The sequence below is a fragment of the Triturus cristatus genome, chromosome 9, assembly GCF_964204655.1.
Source record: "Triturus cristatus chromosome 9, aTriCri1.1, whole genome shotgun sequence".
Lineage (NCBI taxonomy): Eukaryota > Metazoa > Chordata > Amphibia > Caudata > Salamandridae > Triturus > Triturus cristatus.
In genome coordinates, this window is record NC_140592.1 from 266,873,692 (window position 1) to 266,895,868 (window position 22,177).

The 22,177-nt window shown below is 42.2% G+C and overlaps 1 protein-coding gene across 2 annotated transcripts in view; it reads right to left on the reverse strand.

Annotated features, from left to right (window-relative positions):
- ASPN (asporin) overlaps positions 1-22,177 on the reverse strand; it is a 217,261-nt gene that overhangs the window by 132,444 nt on the left and 62,640 nt on the right. Inside the window, exon 1 of one of the 2 annotated variants that reach the window (XM_085624887.1) lies at positions 309-523. The exons of the other annotated variant lie outside the window; for it this stretch is intronic. The gene's annotated coding sequence lies outside the window, so the exon portion shown is untranslated. Of the gene's footprint in view, positions 1-308; positions 524-22,177 lie in introns of those variants that run through there. 2 annotated transcript variants of the gene reach the window in all.

Consider the following 22,177-nt stretch of genomic DNA (forward strand, 5'->3'; position numbering starts at 1 on the left):
GTCAAACATTTGTCCAGACAGTATCGAACGTTTAAAAAGTAAAAATAGCATATTCATAATGCGCCAGAATGAGTCACATCATGCAGCATAATTTGCCTTTTCTTGCATCATAATTTTGCCAACCGCCACATAGTGTTGGTCCTACAATGTCTCATAATTCACAAGACCCTGCACATAAGGTATTGAAACCTCACACATACTCGCACTGAAAACAGATCAGCAAAGTGAAAAATTGACAGCTATGTAGTGCTGCAGGATCAATATTCAAATAACTGGTAGAGCTAGAAAAGTCAAAAGAAAGCACTTACTGTCGTCAAGGTTGTAACGGCTGCCAGTCTACCAAAAGGCTTCATCCCAAAACGTCTGCAGAGCGACCCATAGGCTCACAAAAACAGCCACTGTCCAGCAGAACTGGAAAACCAGGGCAGCCTGCTGAGGATGCGAGTCCTTCTAATTCCTTTTCAAAAGCGGATCAGAACTGTCCAGAAAAACACCAAAATCAGAGCACACTTGTGCTTGGTACAGCCTAGAGGCTTTCAAGGGTGTGTTGCGAGGCAACAGCTTGGCAGATTGGACAAGTTCAAACAGTAGCAAGTTTCAGCTCTGCCCAACCCCAGCCTAGAGCACCTGTTTTTGTTGCAGTAAAAATAACTAAATGATCCAAACGCTGTTTTATTTTCTGCCACAGAACTATCTTCTGAGGCCAAGTGTCGGCGTTAGCATGGAGATCCAGGGGGTCGCAATAGGGACCGCTGGCTACCCTTAAGTGGCATCTATGTTGCCACAACAGTAACAACATCGTAGAGGAAGGAAAGGACAGTCTGTGAGGACTCAAAATGGGTTTATTCTACAAATAATAATCGGCATTATTTTTGTGCCTGCCATTAATTCAGATGTATGCACACATTTCTGAAATATCACGTACACTCAAACGCTGTGGCAAGTTGTTAAAGGTTGTTTCTACAGGATTCATCCTTGATCCATCAATGTTAACTTATTGGTGAGCATTATTTTTACTCCTATGATAAAATGACTAATAATGCTTAGCACTTTGAAGCCAGGCTAATTGGCTTTCCCAATGCAACACCGTCATGGGATCTAATGTGAGCAGGAAGGGTTTCATGTGGAATAGAACGGACTGAAGATGGCTATAAATGGTCTTAAAAAGGAGTTTGAGGCGTCTGTGATTATCCATGGGGGCAAAGTCACTGCTGTGTTTGTAGATTTAAAATTCATTGTCTTAAAACATTTGAAATGCTGTTGCACAGCAGATGAACGAATCACAGAATAAATTATGGCTGCCCTGCTCGCAGCCATTGTAGGGAACCACAGACTCAACATTGTCTCCTATGCCGATGATACCCAGCTGATTCTCTCCTCCCCCAAAGAACCCATCGTCGCCAAGAACAACTTCCACAACAGGATGAAGGCTGTTGCCACCTGGATGAAGAACAGCTGCCTCAAGCTCAACTCAGAGAAGAGAATGTATTATAGCTGGGCATCCCGAACTATTTATTGGGCTGCCTACAGGTTGTGCAAAATGCGGCAGCCAGAGCGATCTCTTTGGTTGGGCCTACGACTCACGTGGCGAGTCATTTGAAAACTCTACACTGGCTATCAGTGAAAAATAGGATTGATTTTAAGTCTCTTGTGCTGGCCTTTAAGGCTCTTCATAACAGTGGGGCTCAGTACATCAGAAAGAGAATTACGCCCTTTATCCCAGCCACGACTTTGAGGTCATCGGCCCAACATTTGTTATTGGTGCCAAAATTCTTTCGGACCAGGAAGGGGGGACGCTCCTTCCAGGTGGTAGTGGGCAGATTATGGAATTTGCTGACTCTTTCCCTCAGACAAGAACCAGAGCTTCTAAGCTTCAGACGCCAACTTAAGACCTGGCTGTTCCATCAGTAATGAATGCTGTGTAGGACTGTGAGTGACCCTGTTCTCTCTTTCCAAGTGGTACTTCTCAGCGCCGGGACACTCCTCGGAGTAGCCGTGTGCTTTACAAATCCCCCATAACAAAACATAACAAAGTCCTCATCAGTATCTCCACGCCCTCTTCCTGGGACAACTCCTGGTGGCCCGCAGCACTTGGAACCCCCCACACCCACAGATCACGCACTAAACCTCTGCATCACCCTGGACTCGTCGCTCACCATGAACCGCCAGATCAACACCGTCTCATCATCCTGCTTCCACATGTTACGCCTGTTCCAAAAGATCTTCAAGTGGATCCCCACCGAGCCCAGAAAGATGGTCACCCACGCACTCATCAGCAGCAAAATCGACTACGGCAACGCACTCTACGCCGGCATCACCCAAAAACTCCTCAAGAAACTGCAGAACATTCATAACACCTCCGCTAGACTCATCCTCAACATCCCCCACATCACCGACCAGCTGAGAGCTCTCCACTGACTCCCAGTCAACAAAAGAATCATCTTCAACCTCCTCACACATGCCTACAAAGCCCTACATGACATGTGACCTGCGTACCTTAACCTCTGCCTTACATTCCACGCACCCACTAGAGACCTTGGTCCGCCCATCTGGCCCTGGCTACCGTCCCACATATCCACAAGACCACAGCTGGAGGAAGATCCTTCTCCTACCCCACAGCAAAGACCTGGAACATCCTGCCTCTCCACCTCAAGCAATCACCATCGCTGCCTCAATTCAGGAAGGACCTCAAGACCTGGCACTTCAACGGAACCACAGCGCCTTCGATGGACCAGCAGCCCCCGCGCCTTGAGACCCTTACCGGTGAATAGTCACGCTATATGAGCCACCTGATTGATTGAATACTGGATTATCTATATAGGACACCGGTCCCCAGACACACCAAATAAACTAGGGTTAGCTAACAGACAAATGCTAGACTTGCAAAACTCATGGACGTAATCTGGGGAAAAATGAACATCTACATCAGCTTTATGAAACAGCCCAACAAATCCCCTATGACTGTTGAGAGCCCTTGAGAGAGCCCCAAAAGTTGGCAGGAACACTCAAACCTTACCACTTCCTACTCACTTCCCATTTCTTACTGATCGTCCATCCATTCCTTCTTTCGTCTTCTTCTACACCTTTATTCTTTCTTATCTGTATGTTATTATTTCCTTATCTTATTTCTCAGCAAATCTGTATGCTATAGTTTCTTATAATACGGCATGTCTAGGTGGTATTAAAAAGCATGTACTCTTTCACTCGACCACATCTCCATCTGTAAAAGGAACATATCTAAACGTATGATTTAAAAACAAATCTTGTGTAGAATATTGTTTGACTTGGCCCTTTCTGCAGGGTCTTCTCCAAACCTTTTGCCTTCAGACCTCAACCTTTTTCTGAATTCAGTTTTGTTGGCTTTAGAGTAGGAATAATGTTTTTGCGTGATTAATTAAAACCTTTGCAATAATGTACATAAAGTAACAAATAAAAACAAGAGTAAAAAATTGTAAGATAAAATCCGACGGTTCGGATTACATTTCTTTTATCTGCTCGCATTTTGGGTAAGTGAAATGGCCTGAGGACTCTGTGCACGTTACCATTGCTAATGAGGGCTAAAGTGCTTGTGCTCTCTCCTTAAAACATGGTAGAATTAGCGTGTACCCAACTGACATATTTAATTTACTTATCAGTCCCTAGGAAAATGTCATTACATGTGCCCAGGGTCTGTAAATTAAATGCTAGTAATGGGTCTGCCACATGTATCAGGCCTGCCATTGCAGCCTTTGTTGGCAGTTTTTAAAACTGCCACTTCGACCTGGCAAAATATACTTTTTGTCAGGCCCAAACCTTCCTTTTTAATACATGTAAGTCGCCCCTTGGGTAGTTCCTTGACAGCCCCGAGGGCACGGTGCAATGTATTGACAAGGCAAGACATACACCTTTAAGTTGTACATGTCCTGTTAGAGAAAATCTCCTAAATTCATGTCTTATAACATTTTTATAAGTTTCATTTCCAAATGGGAAGAGATAACCAGTTCATACTTGGCGTCTCTGGAATCACAATTGTAAATGCTAACTTATGGTGAAGTCTGATTTTAAATTGCAATGTTGAAAATGCCACTTTTAGAAAGTTGTCATTTTCTTGCCTTATTCTTTTGGTGCTTGCAGCCTGTTTCTGGGTGTAGCTGACAGTTGAGCTTTGTGTATTCCTCACACCATGGGAAGCTTAGGTGTAACTGGATGCACCATCACTGGCATGATGGGTGTGAGGAGCTGGGCACAGCCCTACCTACACTTGAATAGGCTGTGTCCTGTTTCCACTCAAAGAGCTGCACATCTCCTGTAGATAGTTTGGAGCCAGGGCCAGGAAGGCAGGGCATCTGTTCATTTCAAAGACATGCCTCTAGAAGATTCTTCCCACTTCAAATGCACAACTGTGTTAAAAAGAAGGGCCTCAGACACTAGCTCTTCAGTACACTTCTGGACCTGTGGATGTTCTGCCAGGAAGGACTGCTGTTCTGCTGCAAGGACTGCCACTTTGTTGGACTGCTGCTCTAAAGAAAATGCAGCCCAGTTGTGCTGCCCTGCTGCCTGCTGCCCTCTTGACTGGAGAAGAAGAACTGTACCTGCAACTTCATCTTACACCCAGGACCCCAGAGTGACTAAAAGGACTAGTCTGCTGGCCTCCTGATCAGAGCCTCGGAGACATAAAAGGCTCCCAACCAGCTCCTGGCCCCAGCTGCAGCGAGTTCCTGACACCCAGGTCCTAGACCCTTGGTATGGCTCAGTGCTCTTAAAATCAAGCTTTTGGTATCTTTGTGATCTTTGCAAAGCTGCATTGACAGCCCTCAGGGGACTGCCAACGCGAAACTCCAGGCTGCCCGTCTGTGACGCCTGGCCTGCTATTTGCACCATGCCAACAGCCACCCGCAATGCTCTCCTTGCTCCTCGCGACCCTCTCCAACAACAAGGGGACTCTTGCCATAAACTTGAGAAGGTAAAGCTTCAGCAGGACTAATCTAGGACTGTATCTGACTCACGCTCCATCGCAAACGGCCTGAACATTTGACTTTGACCAAGTCCAGCAGGACCAGATAGCTGCGGTTGGTGCAATCTGCTTTTAGGTGCTATTTTACAGTTTATTCTTTAAAAAGTGTATTTATTAAATTTAACTCTATTTGTCTAACCTGGGGTGGGTCTTTTTGTGTCATGTTTCCACTGTTTTAGCGTTTGAAGTTTTGTACAAATACTTTACATATTGCCTGACTACTCTGTGCCAAGCTAGCAGGGGGTGAGCATAGGTTAATGTAGAGTTTGCTTGTGCCTTTCCCTGACTAGATAGAACTGTGGTTGCTGCTTGACCAGGTATTACACCGCTGTCAACCAGTAACCCAATTTAAAGATATAAGCACTCTCTCATGTATATCAAACTTTGCATGCTGGCAAACTCACCTCCTTTCGGTATATTTCTTTTCTTTTTTCTTTTATACCTCTATGTACATCAAAATCTGTAATAAACAATTCTGAAATAAATGAGCTAGTGTCCTGGGATCCCAACAGTGGAGTAGTCTTAGATAGTAATGCAAAATAATTAGCTTTACTTTTATTGAATTTCTCCCTCCTACACTAGACTTCTTTCTGGGGTCTTTCTTTATGGGATTAGGATTCCTTAGAATTCAGGTTGATTCTCCTCTCCAACTCAACACTGTAAGAGATTCAGTTAGCATATCTATAGTTTAAACTGTCTCAATTTCCCTAACAGCTTCTTCCAACGAGTCGCATATTCTTGTCCCACAAAGCACTGTACTTTAACATTCAAGATGGAGAAACTTTCTCCTTGGGGTTAAGATCTGGCTAAGCCAACCTACTGGTGTGGCTCATTTACTTTAACACTCCCCTTCCAGACCTCAAATTTCAGTCCTGGGGCTCCCATCTGGCTGGGGGCACAGGAAGAGGGGGTAGGCCGGGCTTGCATCCTTACTGTCCTGCTCTCTTTGAAGACCAGTTTGTTTACCCAACCCCCATTCTGGTCTGTAATCTGCAGCTGCAGATCTTCCCTGACCAGATATCCTTTGTCTCTGAGCATGCCACTTATCAACTAATCAGAGCAGGTCAGCCTAGCCTGTCAGGGTCTGGCCAATCAGGAGAGGCTGCTAGAAGGCTGGATTTTGGCTCACAGAAAAGAAGGTTCTATAACTTCTTTTCTGTACTAGTTATGATACATTCAACAGTGGCAAGTTGTTGGATTTAAAAGTTGAGGGAAGCAGGCAAAAAAGTTAGGGGAAGACCACCCTAAGGATGATAGGTAGAACAGCAGGGTCATGTTTATGCCAATATCACACAGCTCTTTGAAGTCCAAATGGAGAAGATACGTAATTTAAGTTCTAAATCTCCTGGACCTCGCTTGCTTAAACAGGATTCGTCCTTGCTGAAACTTTTAAATCAAGAAATTAACCGACTTGTTCGAAAACAGTACATACAATTTCTCACAGGTCGACAGCAGGAAATTAATCGCCTTAAGCGAAGTCGCTGTAAACTTAGTGAAAAGAGAAGGGAGTTTGATTCCAAGTTGATTGGGCTGAGGGAAGCCGCAAGAGCCAAAGATTCCAGAAAGTATTGGCACTTGATTGCGGAATACTGTGATTCAAGGCAGAGGGCTCTGCCTATACCGAACCCAGAAAAGGACTGGGTGGATTACATTGCCCTTGTAAACAAAAATAACAGCCCAGTTATTCCTGTGATGATTGATGTGGATAAATCTTCTCTTACTGAATTTGGAGGAAGTGGTAAGTTTCATAAAGAATGCCAGAACCTCCGGCGCACAAGGGTCAGATGGAATACCGATTGCGCTAATTAAAAAGGAGTCAGCTGCATGGGGAGATTTTTTAGCACCATTGTTTAATTACTCTTTTCTAACTAATAAAATCCCCCCCCCCTGGAAGGGGAGTATTATAGTTCTGTTGTATAAAAAGGGTCCGAAAACTTTACCGGCTAGCTTAAGACAGATTGCTCTGCTGGATGCTTCAGGCAAATTATTCGCAAAAAGTATATTAAGTCATCTGCAAAAATGGGCCCATAACCAGAATATCCTACCACCTGAACAAGTTAAACCGCAACTCTGACAGAGGAACCCTCAGACACTACAGCACCTGAACTGCTATCCCACTGTTATTCTCACCCCTCTATTTCAATTGGGGTTTGTGTGCACACTGGAAACGCACCCTCTGTCACATTGCAAGTCCTAAAAGAACCATAATCATGTAAAACAAAAGCACAGGTGCACCACACGTTACAAATGTACACAGATATAATTTGTATACAGTTTAGTTCTTGTAGAAAAATTTCTTTTTATTCCAAATTTCTTTTCTTAAAACGTGGTCATATACATGAAAATTTCCACATTGATACAGCCGGCGCGTTTCGTCCTACTGGAGGACCTCTTCAGGGCATGAAGTAGCATTAATTGGGATGGTCACCATCGGTTCAAAAGATCAATAAAAAATCCAAAAAGAAGCTGCAAGGGGAACTACCTATCTTATGTTCCCTCTGTAAGTCACAGTTATGCCGATAACTAAATAAACTTCAATCTATGACGTCAGGTGGGATATCTTTAGTAAGAGTAGAATCTCAACAAAAAGGCGTACATATCATTTGGGGACTTGCAAAACTGCTGACGGATGCCCGATCCATTTACATCAGCATCATATCTCCAGGCCCCATCGGAACCATAAACTGTAAGTTCGTAATTTGTGAGTTCTACTGCAGTATATATATGCAGGTTCAATTACCGATAATCAATATCCGAAAATCGGCAAAGCTCCGGTGCACCCAACGTCACAGCAGAAAACTGTATACAAATTATATCTGTGTACATTTGTAACTTGTAATTAACGTGTGGTGCACCTGTACTTTTGTTTTACACCTGAACAAGTTAGTTTTAGAAAGAACCATGGTACCTTGGACAATATTGCGGTCGTTCAGCCCATTGGAGAGAAATATGTTTTCTCACGAGGCATGTCATTGTATGCAGCTTTTATCGACTTCTCCACGGCATTTGATAAAGTGGATCACCAAACGCTGTGGAGAAAGCTTTTCCATCTTGGTATACCACATCACCTTCTGGGTCTTATTATGGAACTGCATACGGATACCTGGTGCCAAGTAACCCTGGGCGTAGTGGGCGTAGTGGGGCTACGTGGAGCATCACGTAGTGTGGCCAAATCTACGCACACTCGCGCACTCCACGTAGACCCACTACACGCCCGCCTCCCGCCCGCCCTCATTTTAAAATGCGCATGCGCATTTGTGAGGAAGAAGTTGCCTCTGAAGCAGGAAGAGGGAGCCCCGGGACGCCGCACCTCAGGTAAGACATTTTCTTACTTTTAAACACTTTAAGTTATTTTAAAATGAGGGCGATCGGGAGGCGGGTGGCGGGCAACTCTGCTCCGCCATGGCGTGTGCGTAGCGCTGCCTGCTACACCTACTTCGTGGACCACGAAGCAGGCAGCACTACGCACACTCCGCGGGCGGAGCGGAGCACTACGCCCACCACTAGTGCCAAGTTCTGATGGGCAGTTTGCTGGGGTTATCATGCAAGATTAGAACATATAATGGGCTTAAGCAGGACTGCCTACTGGCCCCCTTTTGTTTTCCTTGCACATTGCTGATCTCCCCGGCGTCCTGAACTCAGTGAGGGGGGATGCACCCAGAGTAGGTACAATGTCCATTGGTTCCTTATTATACTGGGATGATATCTTAATAATCGATCTAACACCCATTGGTCTGCAACGTCGCTTGGATGCCCTAACCAAATATGCAGAAGCCCACTTCTTGAAAATTAATATTGCTAAAAGCAAGATTTTGGTTTTCCGCAAGAAAGGGCTTAGAATAAAGAAATGTCTAAAATGGATGCTTAGTTCTGAAAAATTGGAATTGGTTGATTTGTATCTATATTTGGGGAAGATTTTTTCACAAACAGGGCGAGACCTTGAGCACATCAAACTTTGTGTTGGAGAAGCTGTCTCTCAGGCGAGTGCATTAAACAGATTTTATAATACTTATGGGGGATGCCATTTTGGCCACGTTTTGTCAGTCTTCAAGGTTAATATTCCCCCTTCATTAATAGATGCTGCTGAGGTATTGGACATGAATCACTAGGTCTCTTTTGATAAGGCTGAAGGACGAATCCTGCGTCAAATTTGTAACCTAAACTCTCTGGCTGCCCCACATGTATCACGTCTTGAATTTGGTTTAGTCTCTTCTTTTACTCTATCTTTGGCAGCAGTTCTGCGGTGGGGTAACTCCCTTTGTTGGGGGGAGGAAGGCACTCATAGGGCTGCTTTGAAAATATAAATTTTTGACATATTAAATGATCAATCAACGTTCTTTAGGTCCTTTGTGTCTGCAAATGATACATTTGGTCTTAGCTTGAACTCCGCTTCCCCTATGCCAAAGTTTTTACTGAAGCAGCTTTTAAAGAAGTCTGTATCCTCTATCAGTTTGGTGAGAGATACTGCTTTAAGTCAATACAGGTCCAGTAATGAGGTGGTCTGTGGGAGTGCCCTGGGGAATAAACAACAGCCTTATTTAACTTGGAATATTCCTCATGGGATTAGAAGTCTGATACTCCTACTGAGAATTAACGTGTTGCCCCTAAGAGAAGTTACTGGTATCTGGGATAAAATACCAAGAGAGAAGAGAATATGCGAAATGTGTTATTTACAAATCCAAGTTCTTAACCATATTTTATTTGTGTGTTTGCAGCTGCAAAGGGCCAGGCATATGTTTTTAAAGCCATTTTTAGCAAATGTAATATTCACCCGGCCCAGGAGGCCCGTTCACTGGTTTTGTCTCCTCCAAATGAAATGGTTTGTTATAAGATATACCAATTGTGTAAAACATTTCTGACTATTTATTAGGGCACTTTTAATAGTAATTTTACTCTTATGTCATAACACCTGATGGTTGGATACTTGATTGTCTCATGTATTTATTGCACTATTTGCACATCATACAGTATGTTCGATATAAGGATCTCTTTAGGAGGCAGCTATGTATAAAGGAAGAATTTTGTATTCTATGCAAAGTATGTCTTTTTTTATCTGTTTGTGTATTTTTGTGGACCTCCGTTGGAGTTCCATATCAAAATAAATAAATAAGTGTCAAAATGATAGGTCTAACAGGGAAGAAGACCAAACATTAAATGTTATCCCTGTTGGATGTCAAGTTGGGTTAGGAACAGAATCTCTGTGAAAGATCTTGGTGGAAGTGTAAGAGAAAAGCTGGAATCGGCACAAATAGAAAAAAGAAGAATACTATGATAACAGGCAAAGAGTCAAGTTCATTTCAGGTTGGAGATCAATGACACGTGAAAAGCCATGGACACATTCGTTAAGGGGATCTTAAGTATAGAATTCTGCTGCGTGTAGAAAAAATGAGTGGAAGTGCTGTTAGAGTGAAAGGGGATTAATGGTGGAACAGTGAGAGAGTTCTGAAAGTCAACTGTGAAATTGAGGCCTTCAAGAAATTAGAGTGCCGAAATAAGCCAAGATCATTCAGAAACTTCCATGATCTGGAAAACTACCCACAATCGGAATGCTCCTTGCAGGTACGGATGAGTGTGGAATCTCCGAGGATGAATTATCTACGCTTTTCCTTCAAATACATTTTAGTTGATGCCCATTTATAGTTTTCTTTTTCTTGTGTGCTTTGTATTTGAAACTTAATATATTTCTATTTATTTATTTTACACGGGGGATTTATGTAGTGTCTAATACTTTTCACTGAAACCTTTGTAGTCGCCATTCATTGGATGGAGATTGGCATTCTGAGAAGGAATGTTTATTTGGGCTGCAAGTACGCTGGTTTTTTAATTGTAAAAGGGTCAGAAGCTGACACTAAACCTGCGTGCTCCCAGACAGCTCGACTCTGTGCGTTTCTAATCTCCTTCTCAGTAAGTGGGTTTCCGCTTAAAAGTATTTAAGAACTAGTACAATGTAGGCCTGGGCTAAATTTCCGTTCCGCTCGCGGAAATTGCGATAATTTGACATTTTCGCGTTCCGCGGAGAGCACGAAAATGTCAAAATTTCCGCATTCCGCAGTTTAGCGATAATTTGGTTCTTGCTCGCGCTGTAAAATAATACATTCTCGCGCGCGCGCGATCGCCTTACCTGAATCCCCGCGTTCGCCGATCACGTCTTTCTTCTCGCGATCATGCACCGCGAGAAGAGTGAAAATAAGATGGCCGCGCCCGCAAGCAACCGCATGGGTAAGTTGGCGAGCCGCGAACACGCAGAAAATACCGCGAACGGGCGGGAAAAAAACTTCCGCATCTTCGCGACATTTCCGCGTTTGCGGAGATTTTAAACATTTTCGCGATAATTTGCGAAAGTCGCTTTCGCAAATTCCGCCCACCCCTAGTACAATGCTCCTACATCCTCAGTGGCCCAATTTTCACTCTAGAACATCCGTACATAAAAAATATGCAAAGGCAAAGCCAATAGATTTCAGGTCTAAAAGGCTGAGCTATTAAATTTGCCAATACTTTTTTCTTTGGCACTTGCATGCAAATAAATGTATTGCGGCAAATGCACACACACATGCAGAGGGATTGCCAGCAATAGGTTTTCTGTTAAAGATAATCTATTCCGAGATGCCTGACCTTCATTTTTGAACACTTAATTATAATTTTAGAAACATGAAAAAACAGTGTATGCAGCTGCAAAAAAAATGAGGCAAGCAGCCTATCAGCACTCTGCATCTGCTGGGGCTTTGTGTGGGACTATGATAATTGTTGAGCAGGGGAAAGGAGGAAAAAAGGGTGCATGGGGAAGCAAGAGGAAAAACTAGGTAAGAGGAAACACATGCACTCCCACGCAGTACTCACTACAAAGGAAAAAAATGAGTCCCCTCTAGTTAGCAGTGGAAGGATATAATTCATCCAACCAGAACATAGGACCTGATTACAATGCCAGATCTTGTCTATACACATTTAAAACATACACATTTAAAACATCCCTGCACCATGTGTCAGGCACCATGCAGTGCCTGCCACATTGTGCAGGGTTGTTTAGGGGTAGGGCCCATAGTGGAGGGCCAGGGGGGATGGGGTCCTGCTAGCAGCCCCCAAAGTCACGTCCCGCCTTCCTTTTCATGGCGGGTGAACCGCCATGAAAGGGACATCCTAATCCCTATGGCGGTGCCTGAGCAGGCACCGCCCTCACTGCAGGGAATAGGAGTCCGACCGCCCCACTGACAGGATCCTTGATCCCGTCGGAGGCGGCGGTTTTCCCCCCCCGACAGCCGAGCTCCGACCATCTGTACCCTAATGCGGCAGTCGGACCAATGGGCTGGATGGTGGTGGGACCGCTACCAATGGCCTGACTGTGTCGGTCTCACCACCATCATAATCAGGCCGATAGTGAGGAAAAAATGCTCTAGGGCAAGACAAACATAACTATATGGGGGAATGGCCTCATATCAAGAGAAGACAACAGAAATAGACAACGAAAGACAACAAAGCCTCCATTCAAGAGCAGGGGCTGCCTCAAAGTGCACTCCAAGTATATTTTATGTATTGGAAGCACTAGGCCTGGCAACAGACAGCAAAACCTATCTGCAGCTGAGACTTAAAAATACATCAGTGGTAAAACCTCACCTGTATCATTCATTTTTAAATGCCATACGCACAAATAAAGTGGTGACATCCCCGATATGAGCTGTCTGCATGGCACATTATTTCAGCCAGAACAACGAAGAGAGTCGCAGGATTTGCATATTTCCTGTTTATTTTGTAACGTTCTATTTTGTACCATTCCTCTCATGTAACGCAACTGGTTCTATTGTACAGCGCTCTGACACCTTCGGATAAAGTCCGCACTATATAAAAATGCATTAAATAAATAAATAAATATATAGATACAGTGAACGACAATATGGGCAGGACAGTGGCAAGTTAACTCTGCATATGATGTACAGCCCATGCGGGGAGTATATAGGGATTAGACTGACTGGGCTAGCCACGCGATTCATATCTGGCCTCAAACTCTGCTTGTCTATATTTTCTGCATTCATAACCATACACTCCTAGTAGAATAACTCAAGCAAGAAAAAAAAAATTCTCCGTGCAAGGGTAATTCAATTGTTTTCCAAGCCCGCACAAAAGAAGTGGGAAAGATGCAGAGGTCAATTTGATCAGATTCAGGAAATCCTTAAAAACAGTTGATTAGTTCACCCTCGGGGACGCTCTGTTGTTCTAGTGCCAAATTTTGTTTACCTTTGAAGCTGACCTATGTAACTCGAAGTTTTAAATTCAGAAGCAATAAAATCACATGGCCGCTAATCCGCGCTGAACCACAGATGCGAGTAAGAGTCAAGCTCACTACACAGAGGCCAAGTTCAAGAAGTCAGCCCTTGTAGTTTGTCAGCACTCAGACTGAGAGAAGATATGTAAGCATAATATTTGGCCTGGCAGCATTACAGACACTTTTATTTTAGAGGGTTTTATCATACACACTGTTTCATTGTTAGATTTGCTGGGCAGGCTGCCAGTGGAGGTCTCTCCGTGATTAGAGGGTCTTTATTGCAAATGTTGAATATAGCATAACTCAGGTGGAATGAGGCTTAAATACATTGCGCCATAGAATACTTCTATGTAAATTAAAAAATGTGCTTTTAGAACCATGGGGCATAAGGCATCACAATTTTTTTAATATGATCAATAGAAAGTAATTCCAAATAGATTTTCCACATACAAAAAAGCAAAATGCACTAGAACACAAGGAAGGAACACACGAGTCTAAATGTGAATCATTTACATATTCAGTTTTTATGCTGAAAATCAGGCATGGATGTGAGCACAGTGAACTCATTTTGGACATCCTTTGATTGTATGAAGTGAGCACACACTGTCTCCTTTTAAATGTATTTGCATTTCCATTGATTTGTTTAAAACCAAATTAATACTGAGAATTAAAACATAGCCCAACACCACCTTTCCCTCCAGCAAAGACAACATCATTTAAACAACTGCAGTACAAAGTGTTCTTGTTCGGCTCACTGTCCAAAGACACATTTGTTAAAATGAACTTTATAAGTGGCTGGTTCTTGTCTCCCAAGTTGAAGCTAGCCTTTCAGCAAAACATACCCTGCCGCGTTTCTGGAGAATTCATTTCCTGCATTCTTCTGTACAAGGAAAATAAAGAGCTTGCAAAGATGAGATTTTCCTAAGGTTCATTTAGTTCAAATGACTATTCCATTTCAACTTGATGTATCAGTTTTTGCAATAGCTCATGTTGATTGAAAAAAGAGCGGTATTAGGTACAATGACCTAATTTCATGGTCAATGTCTACTGGGGTCTTATTCAGCGACATGTTTCTACCCACCACGGCGCCCGTGGTCAGATCCCGGCTGAGCAAACCCACTGCGATTCAAACTCAGATTCAGACAATGTCTATTCTTTACCCAGATAAAATACATGCGCACACTTAAAACATTCATTTTTCAAAGCCGAGTGGTTGCAAATGACATTGGTTTTTCAGATGCATTCATTGCAACTATTAAGAAATTGTACCATAATCTAGGCCTTCTTGTTCATTATGAATTCTTTCTTCAAGAAGGCTGTCATTAGTGGTTGCGGGAAGGATGTGAAGTCAGAATATTTAGCCCAAGATGTCATTGATGAGCCAAGAGAGCAAGTTGCCAAATTCACAAGGCGCCGGGTATTTGATCTCTAGCTCTGCTCGTGTACTTTTCGTAATCCTGGTTCACCGCTACTGGGTAAGCCACTAGACCACGAGCCGACCACACAGAAGTTTTCCAGAGATATTGCAGGCGACAGATCCAATACTGAAGTCTTTAGAAATATAGGGAGAGAAGTGTTTTGCTGACACGGATGCGTACACAGTCCCCAAATCCCCAAATGGAAATTGTGATGGTTCTATTCATTGTAACCCTCTCTCAGACTTTGCATTGTATAGATATTTTCATTTAGATGGAAGGGTAGGAAGCCTAACCACAGCAGGGGAAATATGAACACCAATGTTAGCCTCAGCATAGTATCCAGGCAGTAACAGATTATAGAATTCTTATATGATTCATTAAAAAGGCATAATATATAAAAGGATGAAGAGTAGATCACTGTGGTCTTTGAGGACCACAGTGCAAAGTTCATGGAGTTGCTTCAAAGGGTTAATAATATTGAACCTAGAGCAGTCGTTAAGTGCCTTATTTGTCTCTCATTTTCCAATGCTAACACCCTCGTCTAATCCTGCTCCTCAACAATATCTCATCATCTAATAACCACGTGGTTATCAGTGTCTTTTAATGGTGCCTTTACCTTCCCATCCTGCCTCACCACACTTTCCACTCTTGCTCCTAACACTTCACCTTGCAGAACAACTCCTCATTTGTAGACTTAGCTTCGCCAATTGCAGCCCCTTCAGTCATGCAGCACCCTTTTTTGCCCTCCCTCCACTAACCAGCCACACTCCTTAGGCACATGCATCTTTGTTTTTCCTCCTTACCTCCTTTTTTAGTGACTATCCTTTCTATTTTTCTTACCCTCTTGCTCCCCAGTCCTTGTCCTACACAATGACTCAATACTCCTCTTGAACAGTCACTGTCTTACTTTGTAACTACAATTGGCCTCTCTAATCACAAACCTGCATACTTTCATGCATAAATGACAAAATCTCACTCAAAATGCAGGCTAAACTGACTGCTGTTGGCTACTGGGATAAAGTTCAAGTAACATGTCTATGGAACAGTTCTACTGGATATCTAAAAATATATGTGTAGCAGCATTGCCATCTTCGTCGCAAATTAAGGCACTCATCTAGCCATGTTCCAATGCTGCGGTAGGAGACAGAAAAGATGTGGTGGGTGACCCAACAACTTAGAATGAGCTGGTAGCAGATGCATGCGCAGAACAAAACTCTGAAATTTGACATTACCTAATGCATATCTGCTCTTTAAATCATGTTGTTGGGCCCTCATTTGGTGTCATACCAGTGCTTATAAAACAATGCATATTGACAAATCTTTTTTTGTGAACAGCTGATCTCAACTGTCCTACACCTTATAAACCACAGTCAGGTACAAAGTGTAATGTCTACTTTCATAAACATGATGAAAACTTTCCGTCACCTGTTCAATGTTCCATTAGTTTTGTTGTTGCTGTCTGTTAAACAAACTAAGCCTCATCTGCAGTGCCTCAAGGCTCTCTAATGTATTGTGTGGACCTACGTATACACCTGCACACACACAGAAGTTCTGCCTCTTCATAGAGCATCCATCATAGCAGAGACCATGTCTTTTGTATTTCACTTCCCTGTATTACAAAGAGGGGACTGCAGTTTATTTAAGGGGGTGGACGATAAATTCCGCTCTACCAGAGGAGTTTGCGGAGATTCACCCACTCCCTGTTGTGCTTGTAATGTGGAGTTCGGGCCAAACTCAACCAACCGCTACATGGTTGAGTTTTTTCTTGCATGTGGTTCGCCAATGGTACGTTGGCGAGCTCGAGCGAGAATTGGCATCCCTTAGACTGATTCTGAGGTGCTAGGAAGGCAACCAGCTAGATTTTCTCAAAGCGGGCGTTCGCGGTGATATAGCTGCCACCTTAGTCGAAAACCTACTCGCGTTGCATCAAAACAAACTGGAGTAGCAGCACCCTCTGGCATGCCGTGTGGTGCCATTGGCACTGATTTTTTAGCACAGAACGAGCTCCTAGCACTAAAAATCAGTGTGAGCAGCGGGGCATACAGATTTCTGCCCGTTTACGGAACTCTGTGGATTCTAGCAGAGTTTTTATGTAACTCAGCAGAATGTCAGTGAGTGAAACTCTGTGACTGGATTTCAACAGAAATATAACCTATGGTCAGAGGAAGACTGTTCATTAACATACTATACCTTTGGTATTACTACCTGAGATGTAGTTTGGATTTAAAGCAATAACATCTTTGCATTATTTTACTTATAGAAACAGCTTCCACCTATTTCAATGCATTAGACTGGCTAGTGAAGGAGACTTGTTATAGGGTCTCATCCCTTCATATTGCTGGCTGTTTGGAGATAATCAGACATGTATTGGCAAGCAGACTGAGCATGCCTCACATGACAAGGACTTACAGCCCAGAGGGCTTCATTGGACCATCGGTCATGTCATTAAGATCTGTCTTAAACCTATTAAACTGGTAGAGGCAGGGCTGACACAAGGTTGGTAAGTCATGGTTGTTTGCCCCATTCCCTCCTCCTTTTGACACTCCACCCTGCTGATAACAGACAACTTATCTGTTCCTTCTTGATGCAGGTACTGCACAATACCACTAGGGGGCACCCCCTACTGCGTTTTCTCTTCCCCTAGCCTAATTGTTTACCAAAGAAAGGTCCCGTGAAAATCTTGGCCCTGGCCTCACAAACAATTTTGACATGCCTGGGTAAAGGTGAGACTTCTTATAGAAGTCTTATTCCTGATAGATTAAATAGGGAAGTTTCTTTGCACTTTCTCTACTCCCATAGTCATGCAAAATGTTTATGCTAACTTTGTGACGGGTGACTCTGCATTATGCTTTTTATAGCCCCTTCAACGACAAAACTCATTAATTCTCCTACAGTTCTTTGCCACACACTTACTGTAGGGAAACAGACTTCTATCCATGTAACACAGAGACATTCTACATCTCCTTTTCAAACTAGTGTCCCACTGCATTAGCATAAGGCACATCATTCCTCCTGCATAAACAACTTCAATTTTGAACATGGTAAGGAATTAAATGCATCAGATCTGAATTAATTTATCAGTCTTGACTTGAAACGTATAATCCACTGTTGACTCATTGCCCTATAAATGTAAGAATACCAGTTACTCAATTTAGAAAAACAACAAAATAGCCATAAGTATATTGGCTGGCATAAGTGATACTTGCCATGACTAGGAGATAGCCTGAGCCAATCATAGCAAATGGTCTCAGATTTATGAAATGATTCTTTATTTTGTATATTGCTAAATAAACAGAATTAAACTCTTTACTCTGATTGTTGAAGGTCTGGGCAACCCGATTAAAAGGTAAAAACCACAGGCACACTAATTAGATTCATCTGTAGAAAGGTCCATTCTACAAGAGATATATCTTGAAGTGTTAGAGGCCACTAAACTACTGTGATGATGGGTGATCCAGTATTTTAGCTCCCAGTTGTCTACCAAAAACGGGTACCTGTCCTATTAGCTAAGAATCTCCCAGTCCAGTGCTTCTAATTGTAGCAAATATTGGAAACAGATTTTATGTCATGCAGGCAATACTTAAAAAGCACTGAAGTCTATGGTCCTGTGGAAGATGATCTAAGTGATGAATAATTTAGCTCATTTTCTCAAGCAAGGCAAAATGAGAGTAGGCAAATTTAATGTTTCTCTTCACCTCAAAGCTGATGAGAAATCGTGATCACAGGATAAAACCTGCAAAAACCACATGTGGCCTAACACAAGGATTTGATCTCTCTGACGTAGGACACTCTAGTCAGCCTACAAAAAGGCAATTTAATTTTCCACAGTTCCTCCATAAATTTACTTCTATTTCGATCTGTAGTTTATTCTTAACAGATTCTGAAATACCAACTTTTATTAACAAATATTTACTACCTCTTTCTCTAATCTTCCTACAGTAGAGATAGAAATCAATGTTTCAATTGCCCAACTCAATCTACATTATGAAGGCTCATTTTCATCCTGTGTAACTACATAGGTTACATAGACAGTATTAACCCAGGAAGAAAAGTACTGCTTTATCAATTACACACAAGACCATTCTAGAAATGTTGACTTGGATGTAATAAAGACTTTTTGTAATTATGTGTATTTCTGGGAATCTGGCAGGAGAGCACTAAAAAGCGTTTATAATCTGTTAAATTACAATGAAGACCTTGCAGCCGAACAAAAAAATATTGTCTTGTCTTAGACTCTGGCACAGTTAGAAAAGAAGAGGGACCGTCCATAAGAGGAAGATTACCTAAGGCAAAATTGTTTTCTCACAACATTCAAACAATCTTTTTTGCTTCTAGCATATTCTCTAAAATAAAGAGAGAAATGTAATTAAATTGGCTCCTCTGGAACAGATGATTCATTTACTGTTTCAGACTCATGTTTCAGTCTAATTTTTTTAACAAACAGCAATTTCCACTCCCCATCATCATTGCTCCTTGAATTCTTCGGACATGAATGAAAGCATTGACCAGTCATAAAGGATGTATGTAAGGGCAAAGCAACTGGCCACAGCAGTTTTATGATTAGCATTTATTGCCATATTATGAAAATTATTTCCCCCAGATTTAAATTTCCTTTAGTTGAAACCTTGACCCTGGGTGCTTTCCTTTCCTTATATAAAGTTGTGATGAAGATATCACTGTATTATATCACAAGGTATGCCGGGAAGCAAACACGTGTCCCTTGTGCAGGCCAATATTTTCATTAATCTCAGTGCTGACGATTATGCCAAATGTTTAGCATTGATATTAGACCTAATGCAGTTTACATTGATCGGACTGGATTTGCACTAGGGTGTCATTATCCTGAATTTGTTAAATTAATTGTTAATATTGTAGAAAAGCACTGAACCTGGATGACATTATTTTGTATTGGATGCTGGAAAAGCATTCAACTGGGAGAGTTTGAAGTATGTTGGTGCTACCCAACTTTCATTCAGGATTGAGAGTCAGTTACAATGAATTATAAATGCCCAGTAATGCATGTCATCTTAACCAGTTCTTAACAAGAGTTCTAAGTCAAAACCTTTCCATCTCTTTTCTGGCACAATGCAGGGTATACCAAATGAACTCTTGAAATTCTCCTCCAATGTATTTAATGCTGACATTTTGAAAAGGATTCTACCCTCACCCTCACTCCTGCCCTCTATTGGGCAGGATCAATACACCTAAAATTAGCTTCTGCCCAACACTTTCAATTCTTGGATAGAGGTCAGAGTGAAAATAATTGATTTCAGTGTCCGACTCTCATCACCTAAATCCGTTGGGATACAATGACATTGACCAAACATGCCATATATCAAACAAAGTTGCACTGTATGGAACACATGAAATCATGACACACTGGCAGCCTCAAGCAAAATTGTTACTATGGAAGATTTCTGACACTTTTATCTGAAAATCATTTTCTAGATTTTATCTTGAGTCCATAAATCTTTGTATGGTGAGGCTCCAGATTTTCTAAAATCCACATTCAGAGAATATATGCCCCTCTCCTGCTTGCTCAAATATGAATTTACCTTAAATAAATGAAAAGACAAGAGGTGCTTGGCAAAACAGGAGCAAGTTGGTTTAATTAAACTCAGTGGCCAGAAGAGTATCGACTGACTCGGAGTACCAAAGTTTTTGCCACACATATATCGTTTTTGTGGGCAAAATAAAACACTTTGAAATTATTTGAAAAGCGTCATAGTCAAAGACAAAAAGTACAATCATCTGATAAGGTTTGTGGAGCGCTTGATCACCCTGAGTGGTGTAAATGTCGTGTCCTGATTGGCTGAGTGTTCCTAACTACATGTGGTATCTAACTTTGTGGTATATTGGGAATGTGCGCCCTTGGCCAAATGTGTTTTATTGGGTCTAATCTCCGCTGTCCTGTTTGTGGTGTAACTACCTATCTGTGGGAGCGTTCAGGGTTTCTCCTGGGTGCGCATTTGTCTTTGGGCTAAGTGTAACCCCATCTGTGACCTGTCAATCGGTAGGCTTGGGTTTGGATCTCAGGGCCTGTCTGACCACGTATCTCTGACTCAGAGTTGATCGGCAGGACATCTTGGATGAATCCAACAACAATGATATGAGTTCGTGAGTGCAGGCTCATGTAACATGGCGGTCACTGATATCATATTTACTGATATTTGCATTATTATATGTACAGTTGTTACATCATACATCAGGATTGTATTTACTGGTATTGACATCATTGTGCATGCATAGGTTACAGCAGACATCAATATTGCATTTACTAGTATTGACATCATTATGCATGTATAGCTTACAGAGTCCATTGATATTGCATTTATTGGTACTGCTTCTGCTAAGCGTGCATACATCAGGGTGTACATTGCTATCGTATTTATCGATCTTAACATGCTCTTTGATGTTCTTCTGCTACATTACTTACTCAACCTTCTTTTAAGAAAGTGACTTACTGAGGTAAAGTTTCCTCCATTATTCAGCCTCACCTCTGGAACAAATTTCCTTTAAACTTAAGGTATATCTTTTCTCAAAGTCCACTCAGGAAAAAATGTAAAACCAGTCTTTCTGAGTGATTTATTTCAACTATCTTAATCTGTTTTGCCTTTAGCATAAATAGACCATTAAGGTGTAGGTTGTACTCTAGAATGGAAGCAACCATTACAACATGGTCATAACCACGTATGACTACTACCACCCAACCTTTACAACGAACATGTTTTTACCACGCATGTCCGTTACCACATAATATTTACCACAAATATGCCTTTACCACTCATGCCTTTACTGTAAAATCAGGCATGCATGGTAAAGGCATATTCACTATAAAGTATGAGTGGTTATGACTGCATTGTAGTGACTTACTAAGACTGGAATGTGTAAAGATGCAGAACTCCCAGAAAAGACCTGTGGATGGGTGAGGAGAGGGCCAGGTAGTTGCAGTTGGGGTTCAGGGGATTGCATGTACCCCCTGATGACTTACAATGATGTGGATGCTTTAGCTAGAGTTGCGTGCAGTGTGTGGAGTACAGTGCATTTAGATCACCACTCTGACTGAAGCACAGAACCTGTCTTGGGCCTGGCACTGTGTTTACCCAGAGATGTGGGTTGGAGAGCGTAGGGAGAAGAGCATAGAGTATAAGGTAGAAATGGACAGGATAGAGGGAAGGAAGGATAGTAAAGGAAAATATGAGCAAAAAGAGGAAAAAGTGACAGAAAGGCAGAAAGAAATAAAGATGACCTAGGAGTATAGAAAAGGAACAGAAAGGGGGCAGAACTAGGATATTAGTAAAAGAGCAGCATCAAAGAGATGGTAGATACTGAGGGAATAAAATATAAGGAGAAAAGATCTAACTATAAGAGCAGGGGAAGAAAGAGAAAGAGAACAGATAAATGAAGGGGGGTAGTTGGAGAGAGGAAGTCAGGACACAGAAAGGAGAGGAAACAGGAGGATTGGAGTAGAGATGCATGGTGAAGAGAAAGAAGGGAGAGGCCTTAGGGGGA